Source organism: Coffea arabica, chromosome 3e (assembly GCF_036785885.1).
Source record: "Coffea arabica cultivar ET-39 chromosome 3e, Coffea Arabica ET-39 HiFi, whole genome shotgun sequence".
Lineage (NCBI taxonomy): Eukaryota > Viridiplantae > Streptophyta > Magnoliopsida > Gentianales > Rubiaceae > Coffea > Coffea arabica.
The window spans coordinates 20,850,518-20,872,124 of NC_092315.1; the positions used below are offsets into that span (position 1 = coordinate 20,850,518).

Here is a 21,607-nt window from a genome sequence, read left to right on the forward strand (position 1 = left end):
TTATCTATACTTGTTTTTCGAATCAATATTGCTCTCTTCTTGTAATCTACTTGATTGATCATTACTAGAAAAGAAGGTAAATTTTTATTAAGCAAAAATTGCATAAATTTGATTAAAATTTTAATCAACCTAATTCACCCCCCCTCTTAGGTTGTCTTTGGGCCTTACAATATTCTTCGGAGATTTTTTATATTTGAGTTAAAAAAAATTTAGACAATTAGGATTTTTGTATATATTCATTCTTTATTTGTTCATTAGGGGATTTTATGATGAATTCTAAGAGATAAGACTAAATTGAGATTTTTCGACCTCTTGTTTGAAAATTCACGAGTGTATGTCCAATTCCCAAAAATTGTTCTATACATTAAGGGGGTGCTTGTTTCACATATTGGAATCGGAAATGGAAATGGAATCATAGACTCTGATTTTGGAATTAAACTTTTTATTCCAATATCTTAGCTTGGTTCACATATTGAAATTAGCATCATTCCAATTCCTGATGCTTGGTTTGATGAGTGTTTCGGAATTAAATGTAATTAAATTCCAAATTTACCCCTGATATAACAATTCTTATAAAATAAAGGGATAATTGCAGGAACCTCCCTTATTAGAATAGAGTACCCATTTTTTCATAAACAAATTTATTTATCGGATAAAATAAAAATAAACCCGTTTTCCAATAAAACACCAGAGCTTTCCTCCATTATGAGAACAGAGTACCCATTTTTCCATAAATAAATAAATTTATTGAATAAAATAAAAATAAACCCGTTCTCCAATAAAACGCTAGCTCTTTATGGCTTTCCTCCAATATAAGAACAGAGTACCCATTTTTTCATAAATAAATTTATTTATCGGATAAAATAAAAATAAACCCATTCTACAATAAAACATCAGGTCTTTATAACTTCTTTCATAATTATCCGTTTTTCCATAAGCTAATTTATTAGTTGGATAAAATCAGAATAATGTTAAATCACAAAGCCTACAAAGTCTTGGATTTGGGTTTCCAATCTGTAATTGCAGATTTATTGCAGATTTGGGTTTCTCATTCTTATCTAATGACATAACCCACAGCTCAAACGACTGCTTCATGTTATTCCAACTATGTGACGTCATCCAATCGGCGAAAAGATACATCAATCCTTGAACATCCAGGGTCTGCGATAGTGCTTGCAATCGAGAACCCGTCCATTGGTTGAAAATCCTCAGCGGCATTAGGGAGGAGGAATTCTCACTGAGGGATGACGGGTAAGGATTCCGCTAGTTCTGATTGTAAAGCGAACTACCGAAGGCCGGGTTAGGAGGCAACGACATCGCAGTGGAGGTGGTAGTGGTGGTGGTTTGCGACGGAGATATTGGCGGAGGTGGTTCGGCGAGTTGAGCTTCCTGGGAAAGAAACGGAAAAGTGGAATTGGATTTGAATATGGTGAAGTCATGGTGATGGAGAGAAAGAGAGGGCAGGGGAGTCATAAATGTTGTCCGAGGGAATGAGTTGAGGGTTTTGTCCAAAACCTCCCAATTTGCTCGGGAATGATTTTTTAGAAATGATTCCAAAAATTGCATTCCAATAGACTTAACCCAAGTAACAAATAAGGGGTTTATTCCATTCTTTGATTCCCAAACCCTTTAACCAAGCAGCCCCTAAATTTGTGGTCTAAACTATTCAATGACAGTAGCCGAAAATAAAAGGGGTCATTCAAATTTGATAGTTTCTCATAAAATATCAACCCCGACACTTTTCTTTTTCATTTTTTGTCCACTTCTATTGAACCTCCAAGGTCAGTCGCATTGGTTAACTAGCTTCAAAGTGAGACAATTTTTACTGTGAAAATGTCCAGTATGTCTAACCAGATTCAATTCACATCTGAGTGAAAGCAAAAAGTACAATACTTATTTGTTTTGAAAATTTGGAATGATACTTTAGGCTTTCGTTTCTCTATCTATACAGATTTTATCATTTGTTTTCCCCATTTGAGACTCTAAAAAAATGGAATTTCGTTTCAAATAAAAGCCTCAATGATCATGACTCTTCATGGAAAAATTTTCAAATGTCAAAAGGGAATGGATTCTCCCAACGGGCTATTCTTTACTTTGGCTGTCATGAGAAATAAGAATGATGCTTTGGCCGTCGTTTCTACCATCTAAACACTTTTTATCCTTTGCATCCTTATTTGAGTTTAAATTGGTGGTTCATTTGAAAAGCACATATGATCGCACCCCATACTGAGGAAGGAGATTTGAGAATTGAAAAAAATGGCAAAGATGCTCAAAAATTTTGAAAGGGACATCAAATAATGAAAAAAAAGAAGAAGAAGAAAGGAGAAAAATTACAAGTTGGGGGGAATTTTACTCTACCATTGATATTTTGATTCTGGAAAGAAAGAGGGACCATCTATACTTCAAAATTAGGGAGTTTTCAATTCTATCATTGACATTTGGGATCTCAGTATTGGTAAGAAAAAAAAAAGAGAAAGAAAAAAAAAAGAGAAAGAGAAACAAAGAAAAATGTGTGAAAAAAAATGAATGATGAAATGAAATGAAAAGAAAAATGCGAAGATTTCCAATGCTGAATTCCCTCTAGTGATTGATATATCAAAAAAAAAAAAGGAGTCAAAATGGAGTCCCAGGTTTTGAGTCCAAAACTGGGGCAATTTTTGGGAAGGATTGCGATCTTAAGTGCGTTGTCTTTGAAAATTTTATTTCTTTTAGCTATTGTTGTTAAGCCACATTACAAGCTCATAAAGTCCATCGCTGACTTACCTTTCATGACAATTCGAAGAGAAAATCTTGTCTCTAAGGAACCTACCATTCACTTCTGATCATAAGGCCATAACTTGTTTTCAAATGTTTAGTTATCGTTTCTACCCATACATTACAAGCCTATAGAGTTTATATGTTGACTGAGTTTTCTCAAGAAATTAGAGTGATAAACTATTTGCTTTCACCAGGATGTGATATTGAATGTGTTAGATACAATCTGGGTACAAAAACAAGACAGATCCTAACCTATCATTTCTCCCTGAGCCACCTCAAATTAGGAATAATGCTTGTTTGTTCGATCCTAAAGGATAAGCTAACAAGAAGGGGACCCTTTCCCTCAACACCAATCCCAAAATGAGGAAGAGATCTTTTGCAATTTGGTCTTGTTTTGAGAGGTTTATCATGGAGTCTTCTACATGACATTTAAAGTTTTTTATGGAAAAATGCATTCTTCATTTGTACATCCACTCACATTGCATGTTAGTTTTCTAAATTTTGAAAGAAAAAAAAAACAGTTTTCTAGTTTTGTCCAAATAAATGGAGAATCACTCGAATAAAATTTTATAATAGGCCCAATCTGGGGCAAATTCTTTTTGTAATGTGAGATTTCACCAAATAAGTTCAAATTGAGGCAAAAAAATTTATAATATATTTGTAGGGTATGTCCAAGATCAAGTATATATATATATTTTTAAATCATGATAAGTCAACACTTTGCATGAATCTTAATTGTTATATCATTGCTTAAAAAAAAAAGAGAAGAACTTTGAAAAATTCAGGTGCTTTGAAAAATCCCTCTTGTGCAGGTGTTTATGGTTAAGATCGAGGAAAAGACGCAAGTCAAAATCTTGCAAATTTGAAGATTAATCACGAATAAGAATGGAGCAATAATGCTACATTGCAAAGTGGAGGATCGGATATTTGTTCAAAAAGAGTACATACTTCGGCAACCAACTTAAAAAAAAAGAAAAAGAAAAAAGAAAAGAAAAGAAAAAGGGGGAATAAAAAAAATGAAAAAGAACAGAAAAAAAAAGAAAAAGAGAAAAAAGGAAAAAAAAGGAAGAGAATAAAAAATGGGGGAGTGAAAAGAAAAAAAGAAAAAGATAAGAGTTTTTCATTTAATTTGGCAAATTTTGCAATTGAATTTTGGGACCATTTCACTTGGACATTATATTTCTAAGTTGGGGCAACATCTTACCCTCTTATGCTTCAAAATGGAAGTGGTAATACATACCAAAATCGAGATCCCGTCTTTGTGCATTTGGACGAAGGCTCAGGTAGAATAAATCAAATTGATCAAGGAGCACAGTGAGTTGCTGTCTCCAATGGATGAAAAGAGGTTGACTATTACCTGCCATGGATAATGCTATCAACAAAGGATGGTTCGTTGGCTATGACAAGAAAGACAAATTTCGCTTATTTGAAGTGAGGGTTTGAAGTAAATTCTTCCGATTCAAGAGGAGGTTAAAGAAAAGTTTGCTCCAACTTGGCAAGGGCCATTTATTGTTCAAAGATTGCTATCCGGAGGAACGCCCATTCTCATAGAACTGGAAGGACAGGTTTTTCCTCTGCCAATCAATTCAGATATGTGTAAGAAATTCTTTATCTGATTATATGATTTTTCTTTTTGAAATACCATCTATGGCGGATCCAAGGCGGGCCTTCTTCTTTTTTTTTTCTTTGAACGTCTTACCCCTAGTTTTCCCCATTGAACCTCCAGAATAATTTAACCCTTCATTTGATAGCCCTCTTAAAGATTGCAAACCCCACTCTGGGGTAAATTTTTATCTCCTATTTGTCAAAAAAAAAAAGAAAAAAAAGAAAAAAAGAAGATTCAAAAGCCAAACTGAGGCAATTTTTTCAGTTTTAATACCCTCATACTGGGGCAAATATTGATAGAATGCGGTCTTAGAGTTTCTGAAACCTCTTTGAAGATTTTGCTTTGAAACTTTAACACTTCTTCTACACCCCACATGACCCCATCATAAAAATCGTAAAGTCTCGACCTCCGCCTTAGTGGTATTTCTAATAAAAATCACTTAATCAAATGGTAGATGATGTCAATACACCTTCACCATTTTTATATGGAAAAGGTTGTCGTGCTGATGCCATCCTTTCTTTAAATACATTTCTGAGTTGTTAAAGGTCGTTGATAAGATTTGTTCATTTTGTGAAAATCCAAAAAGGCGTCTTTTCAAAAAAAAAATGAATGAATGAAAAAATGAAAAAAAAAGACAAAAAATGAGACAAAAAAAACAAAACAAAAAAGAAAGAAAAAGAAAAAAGAGAAGGAAGACAAAAAAAAAAAGAAAAAAAAAAGAAAAAAAAATAAAAAGGTGTGACCTTTGTGAAAATTTGAAAGGTTAAGGTCATCAAGGTGAGATTTTGGAGCACAAGAGAATCATGAACGAAAAGCGGGATGCCGACATTTGAAATACTGGCCATTCATTCAAATCTGATCATTAGAAAAGTTGATTTGTGGTACAAAGTGAGGTATGGATGACTGATGCTAGAAAACAAGTTGCAGCACAACTCTTGAGGAGTAGTTTTGACATTGAAAGATCATACTTGCATGGTTCTCAGGGCCAAAAGGAGCACAAGAAATCACATGGTATTGGTATCATATGATCACTATTTTTGCTTTTTCGAAAGTATGAAAAATGTGGCCTTCGTTAAACATGATTTACACTGGGGCAAATATCAAAAGGAATTAGCTCCAATTTTGGTAATACATTTTAAATCGGCTTTGTGAAAAAGAAAAAAAAAAGAAGAAAGAAAAAAAAAGTCTTTTAAAATCGAGAGGACAGTGACATATGTATGTACCTCTCAAATCTTTTGAAGGGAGAGTTGTCATTGGTATTTTTCAAGTTTTAAAATTCGTCACTTTTGATCTTTAAAAAAAAAAAACAAAAAAAATATGTGTGTTTCTTTTATTTCTTTTAAAGTTGGAAAAAGAAAAAAAAAAGATTACAAATCCACCAACTTGAGCAATAATGTCAAAATGCAAAGCAGATGATTGGTTGTACAAAATTGATTCAAATTAGGTCAATTTTTTTTGAAATGATTTTTCAGATAAATATTCAAGAACTTTTTTCATGCAAAAACGTGTTTTTCTGTTACCGTTAGCATCGAGTACAACTCACTAACGAGTGTTTCGTTTCTATATATCCGTTAGCATCGGATCCAACCCACTAACGTGTCTTTTATCACCGTTAGCATCGAGTATTGACTCACTAACGTGTGTTATATTTTTTCGCATCCGTTAGCATTGGGTCCAACCCACTAACGTGTCTTTTATCACCGTTAGCATCGAGTATGATTCACTAACGTGTGTTATGTTTTTTCACATCCGTTAGCATCGGATTCAACCCACTAACGTGTCTTTTGTATATCATATTGGGATCGTGATACGAACAAGAGGAGTCCTTGGAGTAAAACCATGAGTTTTTCTTGGCTGGTTGTGAGCATTTTCAAACTGACTAAGAGACATGTGAGCTGAATTCTCATTTTCATCCAGATTTGAGGATAAATCCTTCTCAAGTGGAGGGGACTGATGTGTGCACGGACCTTAGCCCAAGTAATGACCCAGTCCGAGTTCCATTGGGCCCAGTCACACATGCACGAGCCAAGCTCTTCAAAGAATCCCTCCAAGCCCTTGTTCGAATTGTCCAAGACCAACCTGGAGTCCATAGAGATATTGAAGGCTTGGAAGGAGACAATCAAGTTATCTACACCATGATCCAAGCCCATGAAGAGTTAAGTGGGCCTCCAAGTGAGTTGGCCGAATAGGGCCTTAGGCTTTGGTGTTAGAGTGCAGTTATTTAGAGTTGGATTAGTTATTTAGTAGAGCATGGGCCGGCCCATCTTGACCCCAAAATGGCCGAATTTCCCTTCCTTGTTTTCCTTAGGGTTTTAGTAACCCTTAGCCTATAAATAGGCTTGCTTTGTAAGGTTTTAGGTAGTCGTTTTATCAATAAAATTGGTTTATTTCGTTCCTTCTTCTAAGAAGAGAGTTCGAGCACTTTACTTGCTTTGGCAAGGGTTTTTGAGCAATCTTGTGTCTTGTCCTAGATTGTTCTACCGACCTATCCCGTGGAGTAATCACCTTCATTGGAGTCGTCGTCCTACCGTCTTGAATCAAGTCGTGTCGTCCGTTTGATTCTAGATCCCGCAATTCCAAGCGTTGGACATCCTCGCTAGATCCTTGGACAAACGTGCTACGTGTCTCGAAACGTGTTGATCGAGGAACGTATCAGTTGGCTTCAGAGCTTTGGTGGAGGTATCTTCCGTTATATCCGTAGTTTTGTCTTAGTTTTCCTTGTTTCCGCTGCCTTGTTTTACAAAAAAATAAAAAAAGTCACTGTTCATCGTTACTGTTCATCCGACATTGTTCATGTTACTGTTCATCCGAACACAAAATCTGTTGGTGTGTTATCTCCTTTGTGTTGTGTCTAGTTTGTTGATAATTTCTGTCCACAACTTGTTTCTTGCGTTTGAGTCGTTTGTTGCATCAAAAATTCTGGTTGTTGGTGTTCCAACGTTGCTCCCAAATCTGTCTCGTTAGTTGGTTGTCGCTTGGGCAGCAAGAACAATAACGTGACGGTTGCTAGGGTTTCCTTATCTTGCTAGGGTTATCCTTGCGGCTAGGGTTTTCTACTTGCGGCTAGGATGTCTACTTGCGGCTAGGGTTTCTTTGTATTCACTTGGACACTCTCTCTCCTACCTTTTTAGGAAACTTTCCCAAACTCTCTCATCCATTTTTTTTGGAAACTTTCTTAAATTCTCTCATCCATTTTTTAGGAAACTTTCCTAAACTCTCTCATCCATTTTTTTTGAAAACTTTCTTAAAGTCTCTCATCTATTTTTAGGAAACTTTCCTAAATTCTCTCATCCATTTTTAGGAAACTCACCTAAAATTCTCTCATCCATTTTTAGGACCTTTCCTATATTCTCTCATCCACTTTAGGAAACTCTCCTATATTCTCTCATCCACTTTAGAAAACTCTCCTATATTCTCTTCCTAGATTTTAGGAACAATCTCCTACACTTTCTCCTATATTTTCTCCTAGTTTTTAGGAACACTTCCCTACACTTTCTCCTACATCTCCGTGATTACTCTTGAGGAAGAAGTTGGTGACATTTATTGGACTTGAGCGGCCTTTCTCAACTACCTAACCCAACAGGTAAAGGTATTTGGTAAGTCCATTAGAGTGAATAATTGTCAGTGATACACGAGTGTCGAGAGAAAACACGTAAGGGAGCGTGAAAAATAATATCTTCGGTTTTGTTACTAACTTTTGCAGGTTCCCTCATACATTCATGGCGAGTACAAGACGCATAAAAGTTAGCTCACCACATTGGCTTCCTGATCCTAAAGGAGTCAAAGAAGTGGCATTACGTGGTGTAGATGAGCAATTGGACATCGTCAAATCTCAGTTGCTTGGTTAGTTTTATACTCGTTGTGGTGTCAAAGATAAAATCTGTAGCATGGCCATTGATGGAAGTTGTGAAGTCAACCTTGCAAGTGCTATCATGGTTGAGAAATTAAATCTTCCAACCATTGATCATCTTCAACCATACAAGTTGACGAGCACTCATGGTAATTTTTTGGGTTACTAAGTACACACTTGTACCTATTCAAATCGGCAAATATGTGGATGAGGTGTTGTGTGATGTAGTCCCAATTCAAGTGACACATGTGTTGTTGGGCAAAGCATGGATGTCTAGGCGAGAAGTTAGATATGACGGACATACTAATAAGTATTCCTTCTTATTTAATAGTCGTCGTTTGGCACTTGTATCACTTACTTATGACCAGTTTTGTATTGATCTAGCATGCATGAAAAGTGAGCTTGAGCATCATAGAATGGAGAAAAAGCTAGATGAGGGAATTGTGCCTGCAGAGCTAAAACCCGAGGGAGTTGAAAGTAATGAGATAAAAGGGTCAGCTGTTGAACTAGAAAAATAGATGAAAAAATCTAATGAGATGGGTGGTAAAAAGGAAGAAAAGAGAGAAAATGGGCTGACCTTGAGCAACCCGGTGAAGGCCTATTATTTTCTTAACGAACTTACCTTTGCTTTGTTTAGTGTTTCTTCTTTTATACAGATCAAGCAAAGGCAAGTTGAGCTGATCTTGGTGTGTTCCATTCCAAAATCAATTGTAAACGTTGCAAGCCTCCATGGAGTTGGTACTCCAAGAGTTAAACCCCGTTGGTATCCATTCATGGAACAATGTCAACTCAAATCAGTCCACACCAAAGGGGAGTTGATTCGAGCTCGTCTTGAAGGGAACACTCCACATTTTGGGGATGGTTGTGTACCAAGGGTTCGTTTAAAGAACAAGTACCTCAATGACCATTATGATTTTTGTCTTGCTCTTAGTCCACATGAAGCTCCAACATCACCAAATCCGCCTTGGTGCATTGCAAGTGTGTTCGAGCCCGAATTCGATTTCATGGGATACACTTCACACCACTTTGAGGACCCCTACCTCATGACCACAAACGATCAAGTTGAGCATACATTGGAGATAGTTTGTGAGATTCAAGGTTCGACAAGGGTTATTTTTCAACTTAGCACGTGGGTTTTGCATTTGATGACATCTGTAGCCATCATAACAAGATTGCACCGAAGGCATGTAACTCGTCTTGTCACCATTCGTGCTTCAATTTGTGGGCAAATTGCTTTCAAGAGGAGGGGAATGATACGAACAAGAGGAGTCCTTGGAGTAAAGCCATGAGTTTTTCTTGGCTGGTTGTGAGCATTTTCAAACTAACTAAGAGACATGTGAGCTGAATTCTCATTTCCATCCAGATTTGAGGATAAATCCTTCTCACGTGGAGGGGACTGATGTGTGCACAGACCTTAGCCCAAGTAATGACCCAGTCCGAGTTCTATTGGGCCCAGTCACACATGCACGAGCCAAGCTCTTCAAAGAATCCCTTCAAGCCCTTGTTCAAATTGTCCAAGACCAACATGGAATCCATAGAGATATTGAAGGCTTGGAAGGAGACAATCAAGTTATCTACACCATGATCCAAACCCATGAAGAGTTAAGTGGGCCTCCAAGTGAGTTGGCCGAATAGGGCCTTAGGCTTTGGTGTTAGAGTGCAGTTATTTAGAGTTGGATTAGTTATTTAGTAGAGCATGGGCCGGCCCATCTTGACCCCAAGATGGCCGAATTTCCCTTCCTTGTTTTCCTTAGGGTTTTAGTAACCCTTAACCTATAAATAGGCTTGCTTTGTAAGGTTTTAGGTAGTCGTTTTATCAATAAAATTGGTTTATTTCGTTCCTTCTTCTAAGAAGAGAGTTCGACCACTTTACTTGCTTTGGCAAGGGTTTTTGAGCAATCTTGTGTTTTGTCCTAAATTGTTCTACCGACCTATCCCGTGGAGTAATCACCTTCATTGGAGTCGTTGTCCTACCGTCTTGAATCAAGTCGTGTCGTCCGTTTGATTCTAGATCCCGCAATTCCAAGCGTTGGACATCCTCGCTAGATCCTTGGACAAACGTGCTACGTGTCTCGAAACGTGTTGATCGAGGAACGTATCAGATCGGCAGACTCGGGTTTTATCCCACTAACCATTTTTATTTTGTTGGATTTGGATTTTATCCCACAAACTTCGTCAGGTTTGGGTGTTATCCCACTGACCGTTTTATTTTATTGGATTCGGGTTTTATCCCACCAATCTGTTATTTCCTGATAATCAATTTAATTTCCTATTGATGAGTCTCAACGTCCACCGCGCACCCTTCTACCTCCCATTCATGACAAATTTAAATTCCTGTTGGAGCATAATCGCGTCCCTCCGCGCATCAATTTAATTTCCTGTTGGTGAGTTTCAGCGTCCACCACGCGCCTTTCTATCCCCCTTCCCGACAATTTAAATTTCTTGTTGGTGAGTCTCAGCGTCCACCGCTCACCCTTCTATCTCCCATTCTTGACAATTTAATTTTCTGTTGGAGCATAATCGCGCCCCTCCGCGCATCAATTTAATTTTCTGTTGGTGAGTCTCAGCGTCCACCGCGCACCCTTCTACCTCCCTTTCTTGAAAAAATTAATTTCTTGTTGGTGAGTCTCAGCGTCCACCGCGCACCCTTCTACCTCTCCTTCTTCAGCGTTCACCGCGTACCCTTCTACCTCCCCTTCTTGAAAAATTTAATTTCTTGTTGGTGAGTCTCAGCGTCCACAGCGTACCCTTCTATCTCCCATTCTTGACAATTTAATTTTCTGTTGGAGCGTAATCGCGTCCCTCCTCGCATCAATTTAATTTCCTGTTGGTGAGTCTCAACGTTCACCGCGCACCCTTCTACCTCCCATTCTTGACAAATTTAAATTCCTGTTGGAGCGTAATCGCGTCTCTCCGCGCATCAATTTAATTTTCTATTGGTGAGTCTCAGCGTCCACCGCGCACCCTTCTATCCCCCTTCTTGACAATTTAAATTTCTGTTGGTGAGTCTCAGCGTCCACCGCGCACCCTTCTATCTCCCTTCTTGGAGCCTAACCGCGTCCCTCTGCGCATCTTTTTCTAGTTATGACAATTTATTTTCTTGACTGTTTTGATTAATAATTGTGCTTTCTCATTCATTTTGCGTTTCATGTTTTAGAAGTTTTGAAGAGTTCAGATTTTTGCGATTTTGTAAAGATCACAGTTGGTCAATGCACTTGTTTCATTGTGGTTCACTTGTACTCGAACTACGTTTGACCTGATTCCCTTGGCGGGATACGTAGACAACGCTATATGAGTTCGATCACGTGTTTTGTAATTTCATTATATCTTTTATTCAAAAATTTTAGTCAAGTGTTGGCTTGTTTATTTTAACTCAGATGCAGTTAAAAGAGGCAGGTAAGTAATTTGGTGTCTACGTCTTTGTCTTGAGTTTCTTTGAAATTCTAGACAAAGAGGGGCAAGTTGTAGACACCAAATTTTTGTCAAAATTTTAACGTTTTCTTGAATTTTTTCTATTTAGTAATTTATTTATTTTCTTACATTTTAATGTGCATTTTTCTTATTTTTGCAAGTTTGTTTAAAAAAAAAACAAAACAAAAAAAGAGAAAATCAAGAAATCAAATCATCCTAATCATTTTTTCCCACCAAATGCACTTAACCTATTCCTACACTTAATTTTCTTCACCTTTCTTGTCATTTGGTAAAATCATGATTTTTGACCAACCTAACATTGAATCTCCCTCACTCTTCACTCGGCTCCTTTCCGGGACTCAACAGAGAAGTCACAAAAGAAAATTTTTCCCTCCCTCTCTCGGCTGACTCTGAACGGACAGAAGGAAGAAAAAAAAGGGGGACACTCTCTCGGCCTTTTCTTTTGCTCTCAACAAAACCAAAACTCCAATTTTTTTCCCCTCTCAATACATCTCTCGGACCTCCTCTCTCCCAATATTTCCACAACACCCTTGCAGATAACAAAAGGGAGGCAGCGACTGGTTGGGCTATTGGAGCTTGGCAATCTCATCAAAAACTTTGGCCAAGGGACCAAGGTCTTCATTGAGGTATTTCTTGTCCTTTTTTCCAGCTTTTCTTTTTTTATTTAACTAGATTAAATGTATGTGTGATTGCTTGTGTGTTGTTTTATTTTGCTGGTTTTGTTATTATTGCATCGGTGAAATTTTGGGAAGGTCATAAACCAGATTTAGGAAAAGAAAATGTTTCTTGTGAATGCATGTTAATTGTTTGAAAAAATGCCAAAATGAAAAAAATTAATTTTAGGGACTGTTTTGCCTTAATGTAGTCTTTTGTTGTTGTTTTCTTGTTAGCTAAGATTATAGTTGTAAATGTAGAGATTATAAGAAATATTGTAATATTAATTTTATGATTTTTGGTGAAAATTTGAGTGTTTAAAAAATATAAAAAAAATTGGACTGTATTTTGGCATTTTGGCCACTTTCGGGTCATTTTTTGTTAAAACTAAACTCAAAAATGGAATCTACGCGAAAAATCGAGTGAGGGGGTGTATTTTGAGAAATTTTGGCGACCGGCGGTCCGGCGGTGGCGCCGCCGGCGACCGCCATAGCCGCCAGCCGGAAGGGAGCTTCAGCTCCTCGGTAGAGAAGAAGGAGAAAGCAGAAGCAGAAAGAGGAAAAGTCTGAAGTAACGAGCGTTATGATAACGAAACTGTTTTTACCTGATATAACAGGTAAAAACATTTTTAGCGACCATTTGATTACCTGTTATACTGGTCATCTAAATAAAATAGTACCTAAAAATATGGTTAGTAAGTTTTACATTAAAAATAGTAAGTTAACTCAAGAAATTAGTAACTTTTATGTCTCAAAAAGTAAATTTGAAGAAATATGGAACTTACTTTTTTTTTGAAGTAGATAACTACTCTATATCTAAAACTTACTTTTTGGAGAGTAAGTTTAGTTCAAATAATAGTAAATTTTTATAGACTAATAGTAAATATTGTTGATAGAATAGTAAATTTGGGTTAATCATCAAAACTTACTAGTTTATGGCATAAATTTACTATTTTACTTAAAGAAACTTATATGGAACAAGTATTAGGAAGTTTATTTGAAATAATGCTAAGATTTTTTATTAATAATTGAAACTTAGTATTATAGTTAGTAATTACTCGTAATGTAAATATATGATACATAATTGTACGTATCATTTATAAATGTTATATGTTTTAAGCATTTTAAATAAACTATGAAAACTTTTTTTTTGCATATGACCTTATAAAATATGTAAGAATAATTTGTCATATTATAAATTTTGAATTATTTTTGAATTTGTAAAAGGTTAAAAAGTTTGGATGACAGTAAAAAAAAATCTTTTGAGTTATATATAGAATTGCACTTATCTATACATCACAATTTCCATATATGGACACCGATGAATATAATAAAATGGTACGCAATTTTCATATATTAATGCCTATGAATTTAATAAAATGGTAAAATCTTAATAAATTTATTTTCTGGGTCACAAGTATAAAAATTAAAGTTGTATTAACATAGAATAATCTTTGAAAATTATAGTAAAATTACCCATATGTTAAGTTTTGTGACTTTCAAACATACTTTGTATCATTTACATTATGGATTTGTATCCATATGTTTTCTATCAAACTCTTTTTTTATTGGCAAATGGTAAGTAAATTATTATAAAAGGGCATTTTATAATAATCATAATTTTTAATAGATGAATTTTATGTAAACTGTTAAAATTATGAATTCACAAACGACTAAATCTGACTACTTTATGACACATATTAGTCTAAATGACTAAAAAATTACTGTAATCATGTACACGTTGATTGTTGAATTGAAATTTCTTTTATTACTAGTACAAGTTCTTCTAATCAAAGCAAAATAAAATCAAATATCTTTTCCTTTTGTATGCAATAGTTATGCTTAATAGAAAATTATTAAACCATTTTTACAGTACATAATTTCTCCTAAAATTTGTAACATTTACCATGACCTCTAACCTTGACATTGTTATTTAATTTACCTTCTAAATTTAATTTAATTTTCTTATATTAATTGTTATACTAAATTTATAATTTTTGTTATTATATTATTTCTCATTTTGTTTAGGCTTTTACTCTTATTATTTCTTGTGTCTCAGATGTAAATTTATTAAAACTTTATCATCTTATTATATTCATAGGTGTTAATTTATAAAAAAATTGATATATAAACAAGTAATATTCTATATATAACTAGGAAGATTTGTTGTTATTATTATCCAAACTTTCAAACTTTTCAAAAATTGAAAATAATTAAAAACTTATAATACGACAAAATTTTATTACATATTTTACGAGATTATGTGAAAAGTCAAACTTTTTTCCATAGTATTTTAAAATATGTAAATAAATTTTTTTAAATGTTAACTATAATCTTGTATTATACAGGTATATTATGAGTACTTACTAACTAAGGTACTAAAAATTAATCATTAATAAAACATCTTATTGTTATTTCAAATAAATTCCCTAACACTAGTTTGAAATATGTTTTAAAGTAAAATAGTACATGTGTCTCATAAATCAGTAAATTTTGATTATTAATCAAATTTACCATGTTATTAGTAAGAATTACTATTTATGTATTAAAACTTACTATTACATGAATTAAACTTACACTATAAACAGTAAGTTTGGGATATAAAGTAGTAATTTATTTATTTAAAAAGTAAGTTTAATATTTATTCCAATTTACATTTTGAAGTATAAAAGTTATTAATTTATTACTGTTAACTTACTATTTTAGATGGAAAACTTACTTTCTTATTTTTAAGTGTTATCCTATTTAGGTGGATAGGCCTATCAAATAATCAAATGGCCGCTAAAAGTAAATAAAAAATAAATCGAAAATGGTCATATAAGTGTTATCCTATTTATGTTTCAAAAAGTAAATCGAAATAAAAATGAAAGTTACTTTTTTTAAAAATTAAATTACTACTCTACATTCGAAACTTAGTTTTGTGGGGAGTAAGTTTAGTTCAAGTAATAGTAAGTTTTTATAGATTAATAGTAAATCTTGTTGAAAGAATAATAATTTGGTTAATCATCAAAACTTACTAGTTTGTGGCATAAATTTACTATATTACTTAAAGAAACTTATATGAAACAAGTATTAAGAAGTTTATTTAAACTAGTGCTAAGATTTTTTTATTAATGGTTGAAACTTAATATTATAGTTAGTAGTTGTTGGTAACATAAATGTATAATAATGATTGTATGTTTCATTCATAAATGTTTTGCGTTTTAAGCATTTTAATAAATGTATGCATCATTTATAAATGTTATGTGTTTTAATAAATTTATTTTCTAGGTCACAAGTATAAAAGGTAAAGTGATCGTATCTAATGTAGCGTAATATTTTAAAATTATAGTAAATTTACCCATATATTAAGTTTCGTGAGTTTCAAATATATTTCGTATCATTCACAATATGGATTTACATGCACATTTTTTATGAAACTTGCTTTTAATTGGCAAATAGTATGTAAATTATTATAAAATGTCATTTTATGATAATCATAATTTTTATAGGTGAATGGAATAGGTGCAAGATCTCGATACTGTACTACAACACAAATTTGGGGATAAGTACAAGTTTCAGGCATCGTCATTTGAATTTGACGAATCTCCTAACATTCCTAAACAACCGAATGGGTAACTTTCATTAATGACGTTTTAAAGCCTAAAAAACCGTGTGCTGAGTATTGTATAACATGAGTATTTGAGTTGCTTTTCGAGTTCTGCTCATCAAGTAAGCCAGTCCAATTTGAAGTAAACAGCAAAATCTACATGCACAAGACATTTGATATGAAATTGGTATTTCAAAATAGGAGAAAACGGCTCATTTTGAGCATCAGAATGAATCTAACTTTTAATAATTGATACTTACGCATCAAAATTAAGCTGGCAGGACACTAGATATAGCTATCTAAGCATGACAAGATTACATGGCCAAGAACTGAATTTAGAGCACAAAGACTTTGGCTTCAGAAATCTGAAGCAATCAAAAGGCTAGTAACTTGATTTGAGAATTTGATCACCAGCATCAAGGGCTCTGATATCACTATCAAAAGCTTCAGTTTGGATTGACATTTCTGGTTTGCAAACCCAAGAGCACTTGGATGCTAACAATATCTGAAATTTGATCACCAAACTTTTTTCCAAGCAAGCTGAAATTATTCACATTAAAACAAGTAAACACCAGAAATTGCAAACTAAGGAGATTATGTTCAGATTTACAATCAAAACGCATTAAACTACCTTCGAAGAAACTTAAATCATCCTAAAAGCTTTGAGCAAAGACGTGCAAAAACATTTGTACTCTCTCAAGAATAAAATTCCTTAATGGTCTTGGCTGAAATCTGGTTCATTCACTACAAAACCATCACAAGATTTGTATTAAAAAAAGGCCACAACAACACATAATCATAGCAAATAAATAACATAAAACTTAGGCGTGAAGAAGGAAAAATGTACCTGAATACTTTTCATCTCCTAACAAGCTAGTGTTTTGTACATGACTTTGGATTAATGAAGGATTGCATGGCCACATTAATGCCTATACAAATGCAAATAGAGCACCATTATATTTCATGCCTTCACACAAAAATAAATAAAAGCAAGCTATACATTACCTGACCAGGAGGAATGATCTGAAACCAATTACTATCCATTAATTCCTTATTGCATCCATGCTGTGAATCTGATTGCAATAGGCCATCGGATGATCCTATCAGATTCAAATTTACATTCTCAACATTATTGGGCGCCCCAACATGATCATAATTGTGAGTTTCATATGCATCTGTGCACACTTTAGTACATTTTCGTCTATCATGTCCAAATGACCTGCGGGAAAAAAATTGCCAAGCACAATCCATAAACAATAAGATTGAATTTATAAAGGCGTATATGAAGTGTACATATATAACTAACATTTTTGGCCTTCTAACATAAAGCCAATGAGTGGATGAAATTTAGCATTGCTCATTCATATCTGGTTTTCCAAAGCTATTCTAACCGTAGAATAAGTCAATTTTAAGAGTAGGTGATTACTTGCAATTTTTGCATCGTCTTCGCTTTCGCTTGTGAGTGGACTGTTTTGCCTTTTGTCCCTTTGTAGCAACAACAATTGGACCAAGAGAAAGTATGGACCAAAGTGGAAACCTTTGCCTGGGAATTCAATCATATCGTTGGAATTGAGAACTAAATAAGAAGAAGACAGATGACTTTAAAGAGATAGGTGATACCCGAAAGTGTTTCAGGAACCCAAAACCGTTTTCAGCAACCCAAAATCATTTTCAGAAACCCGGTGATTTTTTCACTTAAATATGTAAATTTTTTACTTTTAGTATTAGTAAGTTTAGTTTAAACATAAGTAAATTTTGTCAAATAATAAGTAAATTAAATTACCCAAAGTGTAAATTTCTATTTCTGACTAAAACTTATCTTTCAGGCATATACTTACTAGTTTGAATTAAAAACTTACTTATCTTCTCGACTTGGCAACCCGTTTCTTTTCTAGGTATTTTATGATTAGAACTCCATTCTCTCTATATTACAAACCATCATCAAACTAATTGAAAACCTCAATTCTCATATAAACCATTCATCTGAATTTTGTTCCAATCAACCCATTCAACAGATTTATGTTCCAATCTAATCGTTATGATATAGCAATGGCATTAACAAGCTATTTTGACTCTCCCGGTAAGGGTTTACGTATTAGTAATTTTTTAGGAGGAAGATGAGTTATTCACATGTCCAAAATATCGAAACAACCAGCATAATCTAATCCTTAGTTCAATGAAAGTCACAAATTTGCGGGTAGGTAGATTAGATTATGTTGAATGCCTTTGGCTCTTTACAATGAAATTCAAAATTTTTTCTCATGACAGAGCAAAGACGGTGATATAATTGATTGTGTCTATATGTATCAACAACCAGCATTTGACAATCCTTTGCTCAAAGACCACTGGATTCCGCAGGTTTGCCCCATGCAACACCATTCAAAAGAAAAATAAACAAAAAAATGCAAAAATATGAAGTATGTATAACACCATAATTGATTGATGGTCGGAAACTGTTCTATGAATTTTCTCTCCTTTCCTGACTGAAGAAGAGGGAAGATGTGATTCTACAAAATCTACATGTATCATAGGATGGTAATAAGAATTGCTTCTGCAACACAGATTTACAAGAGTAATAATGGCCAAATTTCTGTGGCATTGCAGACGTTACAATGGAGTAAAAAATTAAAGAGGCTGATAATAAATTTCCATAGAAACAACAGATTCGCAACAATGATTCTAGATCAGTTCAGTTCAATAACATATGCTCCATCAAGCGTATCAACTTAGAATTCCAAAACGGGAGAAACCTCTCTTGCCTGAAGAATTCAAGTTATAAAGCTCATGTTGAGTTACTAATATATTAGTAATTCTCACCCGCACAGAGTAGCAATCACAACATACAAATTTCTCTTTGACATTTCACCAAACATCTTATATGCATTCACAAATTTATCACATTTAACTTAAACGCCTAGTCTCAAGTCCTTTCCTAGATGTTTCACATGGCTATTAAACATATTTTACCCGTAGACAATCAAAACTACAACCATTTCCTAGATGTTTCAACGGACATTTTCGGCCCCAAAATTGCAATAAAATCTTCAAATTCTCAGCCTTGATTTCCCAAGAAAATCTTACAAACAAAACAAATGAAATATAAATAAATTACAGCAATATAATCAAACGATTTCAAGAGAACATGATGATCTAACCTCGTCACTGCTATTTTTCATATGCTCTTTGGCTGGCTACCACCGTCGCTAACCCTTTTGTTGTGTTTGCATATGGCAGCACTCAAACCCAACCGAACGATGAGAAAGGATAGAAGCAAAGTGTGAACTAAAGATGAAAATTTTGAAGTGAGAAGATTTATTCAATTGTAACAAAGAGAAAGTGTGGATCAAAGTGGAAACCTTTGCCTGGGAATTCAATCGTATCATTGGAACTGGGAACTGAATAAGAAGAAGGTAGATAACTTTAAAGAGAAAGGTGATACCCAAAACCGTTTTCAGGAACCCAAAACCTTTTTTTACTTAAATATGTACATTTTTTACTTTCTGTATTGGTAAGTTTAATTTAAACATAAGTAAATTTTGTCAAATAATAAGTAAATTAAATTACTCAAAGTGTAAATTTCTATTTCTGACTAAATCTTATCTTTCAGACATATACTTACTAGTTTTAATTAAAAACTTACTAAAGTTAATATTAATTATTTTAATATAATATTTAAAAAGTCACTAAAAGATTTGATCTGTCACTAAAGGTAATAGAAACCTATAATAGCAGGTTTCCCTAATATCGTTACCATAACTATAGGCACTGTAGCACTGTCCGCAGAAAGAAGGGAAAAAGAAAGAAAAGAAAAGAAAGGAAAGAAAAGAGAGAAAAAACGGTTTGGGCTAATGTTTATTTTTTCTGATGGGCCAAGAGTTCGTTTTGGTTGGGTTTTGGGAATGGGTTTTGTTCTATTCCTTTTGGGTTTCGGTTGGGTTAGAAGGTCAGAGCCCATGCATTTTTTTGATTAGGTTTGAGTGACAAAAAGATGGGCTGGCCTGCTCGTTTCTCTTGGACTTTCGGCTGGGCGTAGGAATATTTGGCCCAAAGAAATAAAAATGATGGCCCAGTGGCCTGATTTGTTAAGGAATAAGAAAATATTTTTGCATATCAGTCCCTGTGCTTTCAAGTGTTTTCACTGCTCCCAGAACATTTGAAATCTCTTTCACTTAGGTCCTTAAGTTAATTGCACTTTGGTCCTTAAATTTTATCTTTCAGTTAATTTTGACCCTAAACTTTGGAAAAATATAATTTCTGTCCCCAAAAGTTTTTCAATTTTGCAATTCAGTCCCTAGTGAATTTTGACCCTCTTTTATTATGATTGTTTCTTTTCTTTAATAGCTAATTATGTTACTTTTGAGTATATTTAACTTGTAATTTTTAGATGTTCTTAAATTTCTTTACATTTGACATGTTAAGGTGAATTTGGTACTTTTATTATTATTATTTTTCAATTAAATTGGTGCCATGATTCTTTTGTTCATTTTGAGTATAAATAGGGCAATTGGTCACCACTTCAAAAGGGAGGTACCCCTATTATTATTATTATTTCAGTGCCAATTACGTGCTCTTTTGTGCTCCTACGTGTTTATATATTTTTATATGCTTTGTTTATTTGATTTGAATGTTCATTTAAATTTTCTTATGTTTGTTTAGTTAATTTTATAATTATTTGAGAGACATTTAATTGCCTAAAAAATGTAATAGATAGGATAATTAGATTTGTTTTATTTTATTTCCCCTTTTAGATTGTAGTTAGGCGCTCCCCGATGTAATAGGTAGGTTGTGTGTTTATGTGGCTTATGTGTTACGTGCCTTACCCGCTTTCTTTAGAATTTTTGCATCTAGATATTATGCTTATGTGTTACGTGCTACGTGCTCTTATGTGTTTATTTGTTTTAATTTATGCCTACTTGTCTTATTATGTATTAAAATGCATGACGTCACTACACTAGTCCAATGCTAGTTGTGGCTTTTCCCCTCCGCTTACTTGCTAGTCCAACGCTAGTAAGGATTTTTGGAAATTGGCTAGTCCAATGCTAGACCCTTTAGGCTGTCCTGCGCTAGATTCATCTTTATGTGATAATTCACTACATTTTCATGCATATTTTCATTTTTAGAATCTTTTCTCATTTGCATGATATTCCCTATTATATTATCCCCTATCCTCTATATGTGTTAATCATATCACTTAGAGTTGCATTTCATTTAAGAAATTGTATGATAAGTAGGTTCATTTGCTTGTTCATATTAGGGGAATTATTTTTTCAAACATGGAAAATGGATTATTATAACTTTTTAGTTTAAATACCCCATTATTCCCTGTATAAGAAAATTATGTCACGAGTTTTTGCCTCCCGTACCCTTTGTGTTGCATTCATTTTTCTTTGACCACTTATATCTATGTATATAATTTATTTTCTTTTATTTTCTTTTAATTTCATTATTCGCATACTCGTGACACTTTCGAGGAATCATTTTGGCCTTCGCAATTAATGCGATTGGTTCAATTAAACCCTTGAATGAACATTTTGTCCCTTGCGATATTTTTATAAATTTAGATTTGCATCCATGTAGGAAACATCCAAACATGATAAAATTAAGGGTTAGATTAGGAAAATTTTGACTAAACCTCGCAACTAGCTTAGACTAGGTTGAAAGGGTACCTTAGGTTTGAGTTGATTGAACTTTTGCCTTCCCTTTCTTCAACCGTGACTCCC

The 21,607-nt window shown here is 34.0% G+C and overlaps 1 long non-coding RNA gene across 2 annotated transcripts; it reads right to left on the bottom strand.

The window, feature by feature from the left end:
• Nucleotides 1-15,902: 15,902 nt before the first annotated feature.
• On the bottom strand, nt 15,903-19,388 carry LOC140038236 (uncharacterized). 2 transcript variants are annotated; one of them, XR_011842050.1, is made up of 6 exons: nt 19,043-19,388; nt 17,314-17,430; nt 16,893-17,106; nt 16,519-16,631; nt 16,148-16,427; nt 15,903-16,043 (listed from the first exon to the last, which is right to left on the bottom strand). It is a non-coding gene; the product is annotated as an uncharacterized lncRNA (long non-coding RNA). The 2 variants fall into 2 exon arrangements; XR_011842049.1 differs by lacking the exon at nt 15,903-16,043 and having other exon boundaries at nt 16,103-16,427; nt 19,043-19,380.
• Nucleotides 19,389-21,607: the final 2,219 nt, after the last annotated feature.